Genomic DNA, 19,527 nt, shown 5'->3' on the forward strand with positions numbered 1-19,527 from the left:
CCAGCCAAGTGGCCTCAGGCATCAGCCCCCCTGCAGCAGCATGTCCTGGGCATAGACCACCGTCCACACTTCTGACAGCTGCTGCCTGGCGACACCCTCCTGGCACAGGGGCACCAGGCACCCAACACCTGGGGCTGGAGGGAGTGGACACACAGACAGCAATAAACACACTGGCCTGTATTGTGTGTGTGTACACCTTTTAATAAACTTGTGAGTACCAAAAGTCATCAGAAGAATAGCAAACCAACTAAGATTCAGTGAAGTGAGGACATTTTACTGGTCCTCACTTGTAAAAAGGCTATTTTAGGCTCAGGGGTTAGGGTTAGAATTAGGGGTTAACGTTAGGGTAAGGGATAGGTTTAGGGGTTAGGGAAAATAGGACTTTGAATGGGAATCAATTTCTGGTCCCCAAAAAGTAATCACAAGTATAGTAAGGTAAGTATGTGTTTGTGTGTTGAGATGTTCTTACCATGGGGAGGTGTAAGGGAGGCAGTTCAGGACTTTGGCTAACAGCAGGCCCTCGTGGGAGAAGGCTGGGACCAGTACCCCCCTGGACTTCACTGGGCGACAGGGTGGGGTGAGGCAGGACATGGGGTGTCTTGGTGACCCAGCGTACATTGTAGCCCACAGGACTGCAGGAAAAACAGACATCACAATCAAATATGTTCCAGATGAAAAATGTGAGAACACAGTTCTTTGATTGTATTATGAAAATAAACGTATATAGGAGTATAAATGCTTGAGAGGAAGTATTGACCCTTTGACCCTGAGAAATCTTTCCCAGTATTCTCACCTGACACTGGCCATCCTGCCATTGGATCTTCAAGAAAGTGACACTTAGCTCCAACTCTGGGATTGCTGCCACGGTCTTCAAGAAGTCTTTGTCCCTGCTCCATAGATACATCTCTCCAGAGACCAGCAATCCTGCAAGCCAGACACCTACAAACAGAAAGGAATCATGGGAATGATAATTACTGCCGTGTTAGTATGGAATCAAATGGTGTTGAACTGAAAGGGTAACTAAAAGCTTGGGGGTCTTCTTCTTGGTGCATCCTGACACCATGTTGATCTCACTGATACGCTTGTCATCCAGCAGGAAAACAAAGTCCTTTTGAACATGAAATATACTAGTGAAAACAGACTAGTAGTATATGTGCAGTTTGAGAATGTGTCAAACTGTCAAACTGTCTGTTTTCCTGCTGGATGACAAGCGCATCAGTGAGATCAACATGTTTCAAGCAGACCACCATAGTCCCTGTGGCCAAGAACACTAAGGTATCCTGCCTAAACGAATACTGACCCGTAGCATTCGAGTCTGTAGCCATGAAATGCTTTAAAAGGCTGGCCATGGCTCACATCAACACCATTATCCCAAAAACCCTAGAACCACTCCAATTTCCATACAGATCCACAGATGATGCAATCTCTATTGCACTCCACACTGCCCTTTCCCACCTGGACAAAAGGAACACCTATGTGAGAATGCTATTCAATGACTACAACTCAGCGTTCAACACCATAGCACACTCAACGCTCATCAATAAGCTCAGTACCCTGGGACTAAACATCTCCCTCTGCAATTGGATCCTGGACTTCCTGACGGGCTGCCCCCAGGTGGTAAGGGTAGGTAACAACACATCCGCCATGTTGATCCTCAACACAGAGGCCCCTCAGGGGTGAGTGCTAAGTCCCCTCCTGTTCTCCCTGTCACTCATGACTGCATGGCCAGGCACGACTGATCACCGACAATGACGAGACTATAGGGAGGTCAGAGACCTGACCGTGTGGTGCAAGGACAACAACCTATCCCTCAACGTGATGAAGACAAAGGAGAATATTGTGGACTACAGGAAAAGGAGGACCGAGCACACCCCCATTCTCATCGACAGGGCCATAGTGGAGCCGGTTGAGAGCTGCAAGTTCCTTGGCGTCCACATTACCAACAAACTAACATGGTCCAAGCACACCAAGACAGTCGTGAAGAGGGCACGACAAAACTTATTCCCCCTCAGGAGACTGAAAAGATTTGGCATGGGTCCTCAAATCCTCAAAGGTTTTACTGCTGAACCGTCGAGAGCATCCTGATGTGTTGCACCACTGTCTGGTATGGCAACTGCTCGGCCTCCAACCGCAAGGCACTACAGAGGGTAGTATGTACGACCCAGTACATCACTGGGGCCAAGCTTCCTGCCATCCAGGACCTCTATACCAGGCAGTGTCAGAGGAAAGCCCTAAAATTGTCAAAGACTCCGGCCACCCTAGTCATAGACTGTTCTCTCTGCTACCGGACGGCAAGCGGTACCGGAGCGCCAAGTCTAGGTCCAAGAGGCTTCTAAACAGCTAATCAAATGGCTACCCAGACTATTTGCATTGCCCCCCCCTCCCCCTTCTACGCTGCTGCTACTCTCTGTTATTATCTATGCATAGTCACTTTAATAACTCTACCTACATGCACATATCACCTCAATTACCTCGACACCGGTGCTTCCGCACATTGACTCTGTACCGGTACCCTCTGTATATAGCCTCGCTATTGTTATTTACTGCTGCTCTTTAATTATTTGTTATTCTTATCTTATCTTACTGTGTTTTTTTTTGGGGGGGGGGGGGGGGGGGGGGTGTATGTTCTTAAAGCTGCATTGTTGGTGAACGGTTTGGAAGTAAGCATTTCACTGTAAGGTCTAGAACTGTTTTATTCGGTGCATGTCACAAATACAATTTGATTTGATTTGTCAAGATTGCAAAAATATTACAATAAATCTAGTGATGTGATTGATGTCAATAACTCTCTGTGAATGATTGACAGTTAAGTGTGCTCTCCAATCCCAGCCAACAGAACCGTGGCCATGGTTTATTCCGTTTGATGCTCGATGACGACGCAAGTTAGCTACTCCCTTTTTAGGTTACTGATGGAGACATCATCATGAACCAACTTCAATCATCTCAGGTTGAGTTGATACTTCGTATTGGTAGGGACTAGCTAACTAAACAAAATACAGACAAGATATCACAGGTCAGATATCACACGTCAAACAAACAGTGATGATAAATCACTGCGGTTTTGTTATTTTCTACCTAACTAGCACATATGCTACTTTAGCATACCAGCAGCAACAAGGCAGGTGGGTTGGCTGGCTAGCTGATGCTAACAACACAAACTTTTTGTACTGAATCTCAACATTAAACTCTAATTTCATTCAAACATTATTCTTGTACACATTATTTGAGCACACTGGTCAGCGATTGGCGTTGAAGTATGATGTCATGGTCCACTCCACCATGACCTGTGCCACAGAGACCAGCAACATCAGCAACTATCTCCCTGGTCAGACAACAGGACACCACTCATTCTAACCTCAAACTCAAAAGCAATTCTAAGCCTACAGTCTGAAGTGTCCTAACCATTGAAATTGTCTGTTTCTCTCTCTGCATTAAAGTTGGATAAAGTGAGCTGTGACCTGCTTAGAGAGAATGCTCCTATTGAGCCTGTGCCACCTGGAAACCTGACTGTGTTGAGTGATGGCTGTGCTTAATCCCGGAGATAGATGCAATTACCCACTTCACCCTTTTCTTGTGAGATACAATCTATTTAGCTCTTGAGATTCAAAGCAATCTGTGTTAAGCACTGTGCAAAATTGGATATCTGTCATAACTTTCCCTTACACCCTGTACTGGTTCTTTGGTTTTTGCAGTATCATGAAGATGGAGCTCGGATCGAGGTAGCCTTCTGTCACTACATCCATCGTGCAGACAGCAAGCAGAGGACAGATGTAAGATCCTTGTCTGCCACACAAATGTTATTCACTACTTTGTGTGCAGGTCAGTGCCTCACGTCAATCAACAACACCCTAGGAATGGAGTTGCATTTATTTTCACAAGCAGAGCATAGCTCAGCTAATGCATAGTGAGTGATTGTCCTCAGTGAGGTGAACATTCAAGAAATGCATTGATTACTGTAAAGGTGTGAAAAACAAAGAAGATATGCTCTGTATAATCTACTAGTTGATGCTCAGCAGTCTCTAATAATCTAGTCCAAGGTCCTGGTTTCCTATGGTAATGTTTTTAATAGGGACATTTCTTTAGGCATTGATTGTGAGGGCAAATGTTCTTACAATATGGAACGGTTTCTCTTGGTTGATCCAAGGCTCTGCAGTTTCCCCCAGAAGGTTGGCTGCGGCTGGGCCTGAATAACGGCAGCATCACCTGGATCACCATCAGACCGAGTGGCAGGGTGGGACTGAGGATGGGTGACTCGGGCTTTATGCCTCCTGAAAAACTCACCCGTACCTGACACTCCACCACTATTGGCTGACCCCATGTAACCTGGCCTTCTGCTGCCACATCATTTGAAGCAAACATTTCTCCTTTACAAGATAGTTTTTCCCACGTTGAGAATCATTCTTTTGACTAGAGTTTTGTAAGGAAAAACATTTGAAATAATGTACTTTACAGTATCTTTTCATTATAAATTGATTTATTTGATCATGCTTATTACATTTTATGAATAAACGGTTATCTGAATACAGCCATAATCATTCTTCTTGTGTATAGGACATTAAATGTTCAAATAATGCTTTTGTATTGTTAATCACTGTTACCTTATTTCAGAGATACATTTGGAGAGTTTTAAATTGTTTTAATTTATACCGTATAAAGCATCTTGTACACACACACATTACATAGGCACTGGGAAAAGTGTACACCATTAGGTAACTTCCAGTTGAAAGTGTAATCTGTAGCTATGCTATCCGCCAGAAGAGAATGCTTGCATTGAGGACATGCATGTAGGCAGGCAGCATTAGTGCTGTTGAATAGCTACCTGATAAGGTAATAGTGTTAAGTGGAGCAGTGCCTTGCATAGAACAGCCGAAAGAGTTGTACAAATGGAAATCAGCACAAGGGTAAAATAAGGACTGCCTGGGTTATAAAGTCAGTTGTTAGACTATGGACCTGCTGTGGTGGTGCAGGATGTTGGCCAACTTTCCCTTTTGTATGTGCAACACCAACTTCAGATCCTGGGACGTGACATCCTGTTTTCTTGTGGTTTCCCTGTGCCAGTTTGGGGAGTGGAAGAGGGTCCTGCAGAGGATGGTCTGGGTGCAACAGCTCTGAGCAGGAGTGTGCGGGCCTGGGCTGCAGAAGCTGAGCCTGCTGGGAGAACAGTTTGGTGTCCCAGTCAAGCTTTTCCTCCTTGTCGGCCTTGGCCAGCTGGAAATACACAACATCAGCAGAATGAACCACCTAGAGCATCGAAGACAATACAGGTATAAGTCTGTTGACACAGCATAAAGAAAAGGAGTAGGTATCTAACTCACCTTAGCCACTGTGAAGAGGGATAGGCCATAATGGTGTTCCTCCACTTAGTAATGCAGGGGTTTCTCTCAGGGTCAATCTCCATGTTATTCATTGCAGACAGGACCTCACTGTCTAACTTGGTGGGAGATTCCCTGCAAGAAAAATTCTAAGAACATTGGTTAACACGTCCTTGGGTTACCAAAACAAATGCAGCAGATCGTTTTGACAGGTTGACTGATATAATTTACTGTTACAGTAAATATAGACTTACCCGTCCATGAACAGTTCCTGTCTTCGTTTTGTAGGGGTGTCGGTTGTCAGAATTGTTTCTTTCGAAGCGTCTCCCTTCATGGATTTGTAAGATGCGCTAGAGGATCCTGAGCCTCTACTTTCTCTTCTCCTGTCTCGGGCACTATCTGGGCACTCAGAGTCTGAGCCCTCGTCTGCTGTCAGATAATCCTCTGAGCTGGGGTTGGAGAGCAACTCCACCTGCCTCTTCACCTGACTCCCCTCCCAGGTCCTCCAGAAACTGTCATCCCCCAGGTCCAGGCCCTCTTTCCTGGGTACAGAGGGAGCCAGACGGCCCTCAACACTCTTTACCTCATCCTGGTCCTCCACTTGGACAGAGCCATCCTTTAGGCTGGATTTCTCAAACTCTGGCAGGAGTTTACACACAGAAGACTGGGAACTTTTCTCCTTTGATGGAGACGTTCTGTCATTCAGGGTGTTGTTGATCAGGACATGGCTCTGCTCCTCTGGAATGACATCAACCACATGATGAATTGTAGATTATTTGGGGGGGAATTTCCAACTATAATTTTAAGCCTTTAATAATATGATGTTATCACATACAATCCATGTTTCTAAGGTTTGCTATGGAAGTTCTTACCTTTGGAGGAGGTTGATGTTTTAAATCCAGCACCAGTCTGCTATGTCTTCCCATATCCTTCTAGGGGACGCTCAGTCTGGTCCTTCCTATCCAGATACTCCTCCAACCTCCTCAGTCCCTCCTCTGTAGACAGGTCAATGAAGCTATCCAGGAAGTCTCAGTACTCTGCCCAAGGATGCGCCATGTCATGTGCAATCTCCCTGACAATAGGGATCACTCAGATCATATACCACTGTACTATGTCTGTTCCCTTTGGGACCCAAATGCTGTTTTGTTTAATCCTAATCATGGTAATTTGCCCACTGTCGTTATTATTATTCTGTTCACTCACCTCCCCACACAGGGTCAGTTTTGAGAATACAGTGGAAATACACTGCTCGATCCCTGGGTGGAGCTCTCCATAGTCTGTGGAACTCACCTGGAAGACAAACAGTTACTGGCTTGTAACATTTAGATACATAGAATAGTGGAGGTGCATAAAGATGGCGGCTTCCATGCACTTACCAAATAAGCCTTGTTAGCCAAGTTCGCCGTATTGTACATTACTCTTTTTTTGTATCAAAATTGGCACTGTATACATGATCCCAAAATCAGCTGAAAGACGCCAGCAAACCAAAAAGTAAATTGTGCTGATTTATTGTCGCATTGTCACGCGCCATAGTTTAAAAACTCTGTGGATAGTGCTAAAACAATGAAATCATATCTAATTCTGACAGCCTTATGTACCTTCACCATTAGGGGTAAATTGTAATACCAATACTCCAAGTTATTGAGAATGAATATGATTTCAAATGATGGTGTAGAAGGACTGAGTGGTCCCACAAAAGCTTTCACAGTCATGATTGGCTCTATGGGACTCCCGACCACTGCAGATCCCAGCGAATTAAAATCCACTTCCAATGGGCTTGGAGACCATGGCAAGCCAATCACAGGCTGGAAGCTGTTGTTGGTATCCCTCAGCAAGGGAACATAGCACCGTTCTGTGTCAGCAAGGTTAAAGGTTAGCAATGTGTTCACAAGTTGGAATTTGCACTAGCCAGCATTGGCAACCATCTAAACTTACCCTCCAAATATTCCATGATTTTCTTTTCTATGACAGGGGTTTTGTTTTTCCTCTCGCATATCACCTGTAAAAGCAGTAACTATTTAGTCTTCTAAAGTGTGCAGTTTCTGGCATGAAATTCATGGGACAATACACCTTACTGAGCAAGTGTTTAAGTGCAAAAAAAGTGATTCTGTATTTCATAGCTTACACGAGAGGGCTTCTGGTTGTACTTGTTCTGCCACTGTTTGTCAGTAGCAGGATGACAACACAGCACATTGACCACATCTGGACATCCAAACTTACAGGCAAAGTGAAGAGGAGTTTCATTGCTCTGCAGGAACATCATACACATTCAGCACATCGTATTAATACATTTACACACTTTAACTCAAATTACCAGACTACAATGTATGGTGTGTATTGTGCCGACTACCTGTGTATAACACAAATACGGTTCATAGAGGTTCTCACTGCTTTGTCAGGTGTGTTGAGGTACAGGTCAACGAGGTCGCGGATGCGTTGGTGTAACATGGCCTCCTGGTCATCAGGATACATAGGTCTCATGAAGTCTGGACTCTCCAGAGTGTCCAGGAGGAGCTGGACCATCTCCGACTGGTTCTCTTTGGCCGCCACATGCAGGACACTGTAATGGCACCCTTCCTACAAACATGAAGAGGGTGAGTTATTTGACCACGTAAGATGATGTGAAGTACCTTTCTGCTCTCATGGGAGATGCTAGATGCCTGAGTCATATGAACCATACATGGTGGGGTTGTCTCCAGATCCGATGAGGTAGCGTGGGTTGGCCCAGACCAGCCTTCTGAAGGCTTCCTTGTCCCCCTTCTCCACAGCGTTCCTCAGCGCTGGCTGAAGGGCTATTGTTGTTGATGCATTTTGAGAATTTCTCAGCTTCCTCTCGTGTTGAAAAGGGCTTAAACCTGGACCCTTTCATGGGCATCATTGCTCTCAGAGCTTTCTTCCAGTCCACATATACATTAACTTTGTCTAGTACAAAAAGAGGTCTTACCATCGGCTACCACTGACTCCTCCCAATGAGGACATACACCATAGTAAACAAGGGGATAATCTGGTTCATCCAATTCCTTTTTCTCTTTACCCTCCTCTGCTGATGACTTGAGTTCCAGATTGTGGTCAGTTTCTACTCTGTTCGTTGTGGGTCCATTAGACTCTGTATTGGAGGAGCTACCTCTATCAGTCACCCCTCCATCCCCCCCTTGCTTTTCCAGGAGGGCTCTGGCCAAAAAATACTACTAATTCATATCAGAAATTACACTTTTAAGTTGTCGTTCCTGGGCTTATAACAGTAGATAACCACGTCAAACAAAATGGTACGCATCGTGTCATAGTCTACAATTAAGATGTGATTCAACCACAACATGCATGAATTGGAAAAACGATAGTCTTTAACAGAACATACTTAGCTACTATACATCATTGTACGCATCATTGTACGCATGTAACTTTTATATGGAACAGAGTATTCAATCAGGGGTCCGTGGCTCCCAAGGGGTACGTAGACAACTTGACTGGTGCTGTACATTCCGTTGTAGACAATCCTTTTGCCAATGTATGCAGGTATGCAGGGGGTCCTCGAAAATATAAAAAAGGAACAAATATATATATATTTCATGTTTTTATGAATATTGGTAGTGTAAAGGACATCACGCTGCTTGCTTAGTGAGTACCACTTCCTCACGATTCAGCCAATACCTGGAGCGAACTCGGACCTCTGCCTTGCTAGAACATGTGACCACTCTCTTGAAGAGTCTTACCAGTGGTGCCATGCGACGCTTCAGGCTGAGGAGTAAGTTTCACACAACCCCATGTGCTACACTAGCAACAACACAATAGACATGTTGAATTGCATAACTACAGTAGAAGAGAGGAGAATACCTTCTTTCTGTCTTAGCTAATAGGCTGTTTGAGTTTACACTTCCTCTTCTAATTATGTCGGAAGGACAAAATAAAGAAAAGCTGTCTACCGAAATTGTAATTTTTAAATGTTGATTAGTTCTCCTTGCCATCACTGCATTCTTATCGGCAGACTCAATAGCCTTGGTTTCTCAAATGACTGTCTCATCTGGTTCACATACTACTTCTCAGATTGAGTTCAGTGTTTCGAATCGGAGGGCCTGTTGTCCGGACCTCTGACAGTCTCTATGGGGGTGTCACAGGGTTCAATCCTCAGGCCGACTATTTTATCTGTATATATCAATGATGTCGCTCTTGCTGCTGGTGATTCTCTGATCCACCTCTACGCATACGACACCATTCTGTATACTTCTGGCCCTTCTTTGGACACGGTGTTAATAAGCCTCCAAACGAGCTTCAATGCCATACAACACTCCTTCCGTGGCCTCCAACTGCTTTTAAATGCTAGTAAAACTAAGTGCATGCTCTTCAACCGATTGCTGCCCGCACCCGCCTGCCTGACTAGCATCACTACTCTGGGCGGTTCTGACCTAGAATATGTGGACAACTACAAATACCTAGGTGTCTGGTTAGACTGTAAACTCTCCTTCCAGACTCATATTAAGCATCTCCAATCCAAAATTAAATCTAGAATCGGCTTCCTATTTCGCAACAAAGCCTCCTTTACTCATGCCACCAAACATACCCTCGTAAATCTGATTATCCTACCGATCCTTGACTTCGGCGATGTCATTTACAAAATAGCCCCCAACACTACTCAGCAAACTGGATGTAGTCTATCACAGTGCCATCCGTTTTGTCACCAAAGCCCCATATATTACCCACTACTGCGACCTGTATGCTCTCGTTGGCTGGCCCTCACTACATATCAGTCGCCAAACCCACTGGTTCCAGGTCATCTATAAGTCTTTGCTAGGTAAAGCCCCGCCTTATCTCAGCTCACTGGTCATCCCTAAAGCCAACACTTACTTTGGCCGCCTTTCCATCCAGTTCTCTACTGCCAATGACTGGAACGAATTGCAAAAATCTCTGAAGCTGGAGTCATATCTCCCTCTCTAACTTTAAGTATCAGCTGTCTGAGCAGCTTACCAATCACTGTACTAGAGGTCGACCGATTAATCGGAATGGCCGATTAATTAGGGCCTATTTCAAGTTTTCATAACAATTGGAAATCTGTATTTTTGGGTGTTTTTTTTGTTACACCTTTATTTAATCTTTATTTAACTAGGCAAGTCAGTTAAGAACACATTCTTATTTTCAATGACGGCCTAGGAACAGTGGGTTAACTGCCTCGTTCAGGGGCAGAACTACAGATTTTCACCTTGTCAGCTCGGGGGATCCAATCTTGCAGCCAACCGTACAGTTAACTAGTCCAACACTATAACGATCTGCCTCTCTCTTGTTGCATTCCACAAGGAGACTGACTGCCTGTTACGCGAATGCAGTAGAGCCAAGGTAAGTTGCTAGCTAGCATTACACTTATCTTATAAAAACAATCATAATCACTAGTTAACTACACATGGTTGATGATATTACTTGATATTATCTAGCGTGTCCTGCGTTGCGTATAATCTGACTGAGCATACACAAGCATACAAGTATCTAAGTATCTAACTGAGCGGTGGTAGGCAGAAGCAGCCGGAAACAATCAAACAGCACTTTCTTTGCGTTTTGCCAGCAGCTCTTCGTTGTGCATCAAGCATTGCGCTGTTTATGACTTCAAGCCTATCAACTCCCGAGATGAGGCTGGTGTAACCGAAGTGAAATGGCTAGCTAGTTAGCGCGCGCTAATAGCATTTCAAATGTCACTCGCTCTGAGCCTTGGAGTGGTTATTTCCCACTTGCTCCACATTCACACCTGAGACCTTGTAACACTAACGAGTCACATGACACCGGGGAGGGAAATGGCTAATTGGGCCTAATTTGGACATTTTCACCTAGGGGTGTACTCACTTTTGTTGCCAGCGGTTTAGACATTAATGGCTGTGTGTTGAGTTATTTTGAGGGGACAGCAAATTTACACTGTTATACAAGCGGTACACTCACTACTTTACATTGTAGCAAAGTGTCATTTCTTCAGTGTTGTCACATGAAAATATATACTCAAATATTTATAAAAATGTGAGGGGTGTACTCACTTTTGTGATATACTGTAGCCTTGCTACTCTTATTTTCAAATGTCTTTTTACTGTTGTTTTATTTCTTTACTTACCTACACACACACTTTTTCTCCGCACTATTGGTTAGAGCCTGTAAGTAAGCATTTCACTGTAAGGTCAACAGCACCTGTTGTATTCGGCGCACGTGACAAATAAACTTTGATTTTGATTTGAACTGTTTTGTTGTATGTCGCACTGCTTTAATTTATCTTGGCCAGGTCGCAGTTGTAAATGAGAACTTGTTCTCAACTGGCCAACCTTGTTAAATAAAGGTGAAATTAAAAATACATTAAAAAGGGTCACATGTAAAAGTGATTGCTTTTAATAAATGAAAAAGAGTTTGAAAATTCAAACATATTTTATAGAAAATAGATGTATGTTTCTGGACTATGCACCATGCTGACTTGTTGAGAACATGGCCAAGCCGCGCAGAGTTTTGTTCGAATTGAAAAGGTCAGTCCCCCCTCACATATTTTTTCCTTTCATGTACCGGGCATAGACCCGTGCCTCGCGGCTCAGCATAATCGAATGCGCCCTGTGTGTGTGGCGTCATTCAATTCAATGTGCTTTGCAGCTCGATGGCATTTTCATTCACATAACCAATAAACAGTATAATATTAATTATTTAGGCTACGACACGTACTTAGGCCGACCAAGTTCTCACAATAGCTGCCCCTGTGCCCCATAATCGATTGGTTTTGATAAACTTAACGTTAGTGTTGCTAGGTATACATTTCCATTGCGATTGTAGCTAACGTTAGGCTACCACAGCTACCTTTTACCTAGCTAGCCACCCTAGCTAATGTCAAGACAGTCTCTTACAGTGGCTGTAAAGCCAAATTACATTACGAGCCAAACATTTCTTTAACTTAAATAAATGGTCTTGTAAACTTTCTTGAATACATTTTGTAATCAGTTCAATTGATATCTTACTTCACAGACTCGTCCTCGTAGTCCTGATCTTTTTTTTCCCAACCTTGGCGGTCCACATTCCAGTCAACCATCCTTGGTGTATTCGAGATGCGTAAAACTAATTGTGGAGTGAAGAATGGTTGTGAGAGGCAATGTAAACCAGCAGGTGGCAATGCCAGAAGAGGGTTTGTTATAAATATATTTGTCAATACATTATCACAGACTCGTGTCATAATTCCACATTTGTTTGACCTTTATTTAACAAGGCAAGTCAGTTAAGAACAAATTCTTATTTACAACTGACGGCTACACTGGGCCAACTGAGTGTCGGCCTATGAGACTCCCAATCACAGCTGGTTGTGATACAGTCTGGATTGGAACCAGGGTGTCTGCCTCTAGCACTGACACACAGTGCCTTATACCATTGTGCCACTCAGGAGGTACAATTTGAAGCTGAAAGTGGATTCTCAACAATGCAGAAAATAAAAAATATGCAATGAACACAGATGTAGAGATACAAATTACATAAACATTTAATTTTAAAAATGACTATAAGTCTTCTCTCAGAGATAAAGTGTATGATAATACAACTTCACCTCTCCACTACACTACTATTTTCATCCCCATAGGTACTGTTGAGTACAGTACTCATATTGTTGAACTGTATGTGATCGTCTGAGAGATGGAGTGATTTGAAGATAATGCTTTTTCCACAATTAGTCTCTTTGGCATTTCTAAACCTCACAGTCATATGGTCTCTGCTGACCCTGTTACAGACAGTGCTATCGGGTCGCCTCTGACCCCTGCTGGAATTTAATTACCCCTGCACCACTCTTCCCCTTTCATCATGACAGAGCTCAGGGGAGCCAGTGGCATGGGGTGAGAGAAACGATGCTACAGAGAAGTTCATTGGTTCACTCGCCTCTTTCCTTCCGCCTGCCAGGCACAGATGGTATTCTTTATTAGTGTCAGCGCCAGGTTCATTCCGCTCTGATGAGGACACTCTGTAGAGGGAGGGGGAAGGCCTGACATCCTCAGCAGTGAGAGACAGTCAACCAGCAGCAAAATGGCATGACTGAGATAGGATGGGAGTTGGGAAAGCACAGGGGGTCTTGGTTAAGAAGTTGAGAGTATCTTTTAGTGAATAGACCTGAGTCTAAACAGTCTGTGAACATATGTTATAGCGTTATATCCAGGTTGCATCACATCCGGTCATGTTTGGGAGTCCCATAGGGCGGCACACAATTGGCTCAGCGTCGTCCGGTTTTGGCCCGAGGTAAGCCGTCATTGTAAATAAAAATTTGTTCTTAACTGATATGCCTAGTTAAATAAAGTTTTTTTTTTATATATATATATATATATATATAGTGTTGATCATTCAAACTAAGCAGATGTTGTTTGCTGTATTAGATAAATATGAAAACAATGCCTAACAAATATAATTTTAGCATGAACATTAACCAAAATGTAAAAAATGGCATATTTGTATCGTGGTTTGGCCTATATTCATATTGGCTTTTGTAACACCAGTTTTCCAATGTGGAGAGCTAACATGGTAATGCAGTGATTAGATTATCATCATGCTTTATAGTTTTGTATTGATTAATAAAAGCTCGAAGACATCTGTCTCAGCCTTTCAGGGTAAATGTAATCACGTAGATGGTTTTCAATCTATATTTCATTTTTCCTCCATTCCCTAAAAGCCTTTCACAGATTGCACAGACAGCTTCCGCATGTTGTTTCTCTTTGTTATATTTGGCAGACAAAATGTATCCATATTTGCATCCCTCGGTGTGTCCCCTTGGTCATGCTATTGTTTTTACTAAGCGGCTCCCTGGATTAAAAATAATCTCCAACTCTCTCCTTGTTGTTTCTCTTTTAGGGGGATTAAACAACATAATCAAGATTATGATTTTTCACTGCTTCATCAAGAATTAATTGAAAACAAAATGTTCTGTTTATATAAAGCAGTTAAGCTGTGTGTGTGTGTGTGTGTGTGTGTGTGTGTGTGTGTGTTAAATCTTGCTAGCTAGAGGAACATTTAACCCCTTTTGTCTGACAGAATTATAGCTCTATTTGATTTTCTCAATCTTTTTATACAGAATTTCACTTCATGCTAGAATTTCATTTTTAGTGGGAGACTAGAAAATCTTATGATTTACTGTACATTAGGAAGAATGACTGTAGTTTGCCAATATAATATGGATATATTTTACATACTATATTGTAAACATGCTGACATACAGTACTGCTGCAGAATATTTTTGAGTGAAAGGGGAGAATTAACATCCTGCAAAATGACTTTGAGAATGGTAATCTAATCTAAATTTAAACATAGCTAAACACGTTCAGATGAGTGACTGTCCTTTGAGTTTTGCCGTTGAAATTCACTTAATGCTCTCTCTTCCTGGTTGTGGTTAATTGCTTCATCAAAGAGATTCTGCTTTGGAAAGTCATTATTTTCTAATGAAACATCAAATAGAGGATATCATTTTAAAAAAGGAAACTGAAATTAGAGGAATATAACCACATTGTGGATTGATTCTACATTGTGATTTTAAAACTTAAGAGTACATTTTCTATTTCTAATTAGGCTGGTCATACACTAATTCTATCATTATCATCATGCTGATGTGGGGGTCTTTTTCTGTGTCTATCTATAGAACCATTTCAGACTTTGAGAATATATTACAATGAGGGTGTATTATTCCCTGTCTATGATTGACGAATGAAACTTGCAGTACTATCAGTAAGAACTGCAAAAGATGGTTTAACACAAATTAAGTAAGCCTAAAAGAATGAGTACATTATCTTTTAGCTGAAGAAAATGTTCTGTATTACTGTAAAACATTAATATGCATAAGGAGTCCTGATAGACTAAATGCGGAGGGGCCCTTTCCAAATGATTCTTCTGTCACAAGCTCAAGGGGATGAAAGTCATTTCCCTTTGATCGATTAGCTAATTTATGAATTAATTAGTGTGTTTTGCATTGTTTAAGTCTGGCAGCAACAACCGTTACTGGGAGAACATTTCTCCATGTATTTTATATCATATAAGACAAGGGGTTGGCATGGTAACCTCATTTACCATTCAAAGCCCTTATTCATATTGAAGAATGGCACTCATGGGTATTGTCAAGACATGATTCAATATTCTTCATAAAAGCCGCTGTACGTTCGAATGGTTATTATATGACACTATGCATAGTGAGTGTCCAATTTTGTCTTAAAGAATACAGATGTCTAATTTACTTTAGGGCACAAATAAAGTTCAGATTTTAAGTTTGTATTTTTTATTCATAGGCTAATACATTTATTGGCTCACACTGTTTAAAATATTCACTGAGGTGAACAGTAAGGCTCTGTGTGCTACAGAGTGAACTGTGATGTTGAATACATGGATAAAATGACAGGGCTGTTTTTAAGGCTAATTGAACAACTGCAAATGAAACGATGCTGTGGTCACAGGGTGTTTCTGCATGTCTGAGTAAATAGGAAATGAGGTCACAGATGCAGGATATTTGCTTATTTAAGTTATTTAACTAGGCAAGTCAGTTAAAAACAAATTCTTATTTACAACGACGGCCTAACAACACTGGGCCAATTGTGCGCCGCCCTATGGGACTCCCAATCAAGGCCGGTTGTGATACAGCCTGGAATCGAACCAGGGTCTGTAGTGACGCCTCTAGCATTGAGATGCAGTGCCTTCTACCGCTGTAGGGGGTAGAAAGCTTAAGGACAGAGATGGGTGGTGCTGTTTTACCCTGGAAGCCAGTGGAAGTGGCCATCCCCTCAGAGCAGAGCACACTATCAGCTGCACCCGCAGGAGCATTAGCCTGGACACACACACACACACACATTCCCATACAGTACCAGTCAAAAGTTTGGACACACCTACTCATTCGAGGGTTTTTCTTAATTTGTTGGACTATTTTTTTACATTGTAGAATAGTGAAGACATCAACACTATGAAATAACACTTGGAATCATGTAGTAACCAAAGAAAGTGTTAAACAAATCAAAATATATTTTAGATTCTTCAAAGTAGCCACCCTTTGCCTTGATGAGAGTTTTGCACAGTCTCAACCTTCCACCTCCATGCCCCAAAAAATCCTCAATATGGTTGAGGAAAGGAGTGTATGGGGGCAGGTATAAGGTCACAATTCAGGGATGGGCCCAAAGCCATGCCTGAACCACCTCTGCATGTTGGAACCTGACATTGTCCCACACAATGACATAGGTAACCACTTCACCTTGACATGCCTGCTCAACACAATGAGATGTGCAGAGTTGTAGGATCCAAGTAATGTCATACGTCCTACCACACCATCTTCAGAAATAGCTGCGCACATGGAGATGTTTCCTCCACGGTGTTCATCTGCCTCCCTCTCTGATGTCCACCTCTTTGATGGGGCCCATGCCCACCTCTGACCTCTTTGATGTGGCCCATGCCCACCTCTCTGACGGGCCCCTTGTCCACGAACTCTTTGATTTCTTCCTCTCTTATCCTGCTGGGGAGATTGAAAGAAATTGTAAGTGTTCACACACACCCTTTTATATGGTGACCACTATGTGAAATCAATTAGCAATAACGAGTAGTCACTATGTATGGTTATCATGTATCATACATGTCATTTAGATGTTTATACTTTACAAACACACATTCTATTTCTGTAGTTCTCAAAATCCATTTATAGTAGACAAACCAGTTTAAAATCTACACGTTTAACAAACGGTTATGTGATTAACCATTAAGTTCGATTAAGTGATGGTCAAATGTATTTAAACAAATGAGAAGAGAATCAGCATGTCATTGTGAAAGGCAATTACTTTATATGAAAGGTATTTCTAGATGAAACACTGACTAGGTTTGGTGAAAAAGTTACTTTGTGATGTTATGTGTTGTACTTAGTCAATTGAAAATGTGATTAAAGTTTTGAAAAAGCAGCCTATTTGATGATCTGTTTTGAGCTTTGTACTAAGAGTTGTGAAATCTAACCACATACTTGTGAAAATAGTACCAAAGCGATATTTTTTTTTTTTAAACGATAAAGAAAGCCAAGGGCATCCAGGCAAAGCCTGCAAATGCATTTCTGGAAAAACAGTACAGTTTGCAATATATACTCTATATACGCGCTATATAGCGTGAAGAATCTCAAATGTTCCCACTGCAGTTACTGCAGAAGCAATTTGGTTAGTGCCAGTGGCATTTCAAAGGGAATCGCCATGACAGTTCCAGTCAATTCTAATAGTTATCACACAACCTTGCAGCCTTCCACCCCTCTACCCACATACACAACATAGGCTACCAGACGAAGAATACAGAGCTCAAACTTTTGGCGAGTATGATAAAATAAATGTATAAAAGATTGAGGCACTTCGGGCTGAACACAATGACCTTGTGAACAATCCAATCCAATCTGTGTATGATTGGCCTATTATATGGTGCATTTTCAGCTGATGCTCACTTCAGTCAAGTTCAAACACATGCACACACACATGCACGCCTGCAAGCATTCACACACACACACACACACACACACAAAGGGGGGGGGGGGGGGTCATGTCCCTGGCACCATCAGAAAGTAATCATTTTCTAACAACAAGCCATAACAAGCAGCTATCAAGAGTTACCATGGAGACTGTGTTTTGAATTAAAGTGGTCTCTGCTGTAATGGCATATTGCTGATAAAATTATAATTTGTGATGGAAAGGTTGTCAGATTGCACCTGACTTCAACTCCCATTCAGGTGTGTAAACTTGAAGCTGACTGTTTAGATGAAGCTCTTACTGTGCATTAAGGAATCCCATTCAACACATATTACACTACTATGTGCCTACATTAAATTACATATTTTTTTATCTCATGTGTATGTTTATTTTTGTAACTTTTACCCCCTTTTTCTCCCCAATTTCGTGATATCCAATTTGTAGTTAATCTCAGATTTATTTTAAAGCCATTTTGAAGTGTACTGAGCAGGGCCAGCAGCATTTATTTAGAGGTTGTTTCATTTTTTTGTGGTAGCCTAACACATTGGTGACACACTCAACACGGTTTATTTCAGGAACCATGTATGTAGGCTGAATTTGTGTTTGATCAAGTACTTATCGAACAACCATGAGTGAATTAAAAAAAATGCATCTCCTTTGTTGTAGACCGACAGGAGCCATGCACTACCCCTTTAAGTTTTTCCGCGAAATAATAACGTGCTCACCTAGACGCTTGCGGCGTCACCGTGGTTACCGCCTTCTGTTTCAAACGATTGGCCGAGCCGTGGGAATATTCAAATATACTCTTAATTGATTGGTCGGATGCCCGTTTTGTTCAGTCGTGAGAATTCATCTCATGCATTTCGACATATTTCAGTTCGGTCGGCTGTGGGGAGAAGAATACATGAGAGGAACATTGGAATGAATACACCTACAAACGATTTCATTTTCAATATCAAGACATTTGCCATTTCGAGTAATACTTTTTAAAAGTGGTTCTCATGGATATTTTCAAACCGATAATTCTCAGTCTCATCGGACTTCAGCGACGTCTCTTTGGCAAAGGAAATACGCCTTCTGAGCAGGGGAGCAAGCATCGAGCCGTGGCGAGCCAAATATAAACAAGCCTTATGATAACACTGAACGCTGTATGTAAGAAATTGTTTTTATGTACTATTCTGGTCGTCAATACATTGCTTTGCCTCATTTGCCATCATTAATAAGCTATCTCGCCATGCTATACAATCCGTTTAGTAGGCCAAATGCATTGTTTGCGGTCATCAGCAGGTGCATTCATTTTAGTAGCCTAGGCTATGGTAGAGATTTGTAGATTTACGTAAATGCCGCCAAGTGGCTCTGAATTATGGGGATGAAGGGCAAAATCGGTCTCCTTTTATGAAACGTGGTGCATTCATATAGCCTAGATTGTTCCAGTTGAATCAAATAAGGGTTGATTAATGTAATACTTTCATCAATGCCTTGTGCGCAATGAGACCAGTAGACCACACTAATATAGGTTTGGACCTAGTTCGAGAAACTGTGTGACAGATGTGAGCTATAATACTAGAATATGCAATCTATTGGATTGGGACACAGGACGTTACTGCCCTGTTTCAATAGGACCGAAACATTTTTAAAGCATATTCAGGTATTTAAAAAAAATATATGTTGAGTATTAGGCTAACTGTTTTCAATTCCCTCTTTGTGCGCACTTAGAACTATTCAAAACACTGCGTGGAAGCACCAAAAGGGTATGTTATGGCATGAAGTTCCATTCAGAAGTA

General features: G+C 42.1%; 1 protein-coding gene and 2 pseudogenes across 1 annotated transcript in view; 2 read left to right on the forward strand and 1 right to left on the reverse strand.

Moving 5' to 3' along the window:
* Positions 1-1,482: 1,482 nt before the first annotated feature.
* Positions 1,483-4,291, forward strand: LOC139422400 (serine/threonine-protein phosphatase PGAM5, mitochondrial-like; annotated as a pseudogene).
* Positions 4,292-4,937: 646 nt separating this feature from the next.
* LOC139422401 (ankyrin repeat and LEM domain-containing protein 2-like) lies at positions 4,938-18,840 on the reverse strand (annotated as a pseudogene).
* Positions 18,612-19,527, forward strand: part of LOC139421921 (protein FAM222A-like) — a 39,672-nt gene continuing 38,756 nt past the window's right edge. Inside the window, exon 1 of the mRNA XM_071173057.1 lies at positions 18,612-18,891. The gene's annotated coding sequence lies outside the window, so the exon portion shown is untranslated. The remainder of the gene's footprint in view (positions 18,892-19,527) is intronic.

The sequence above is a fragment of the Oncorhynchus clarkii genome, chromosome 12 (genome assembly GCF_045791955.1).
Source record: "Oncorhynchus clarkii lewisi isolate Uvic-CL-2024 chromosome 12, UVic_Ocla_1.0, whole genome shotgun sequence".
Lineage (NCBI taxonomy): Eukaryota > Metazoa > Chordata > Actinopteri > Salmoniformes > Salmonidae > Oncorhynchus > Oncorhynchus clarkii.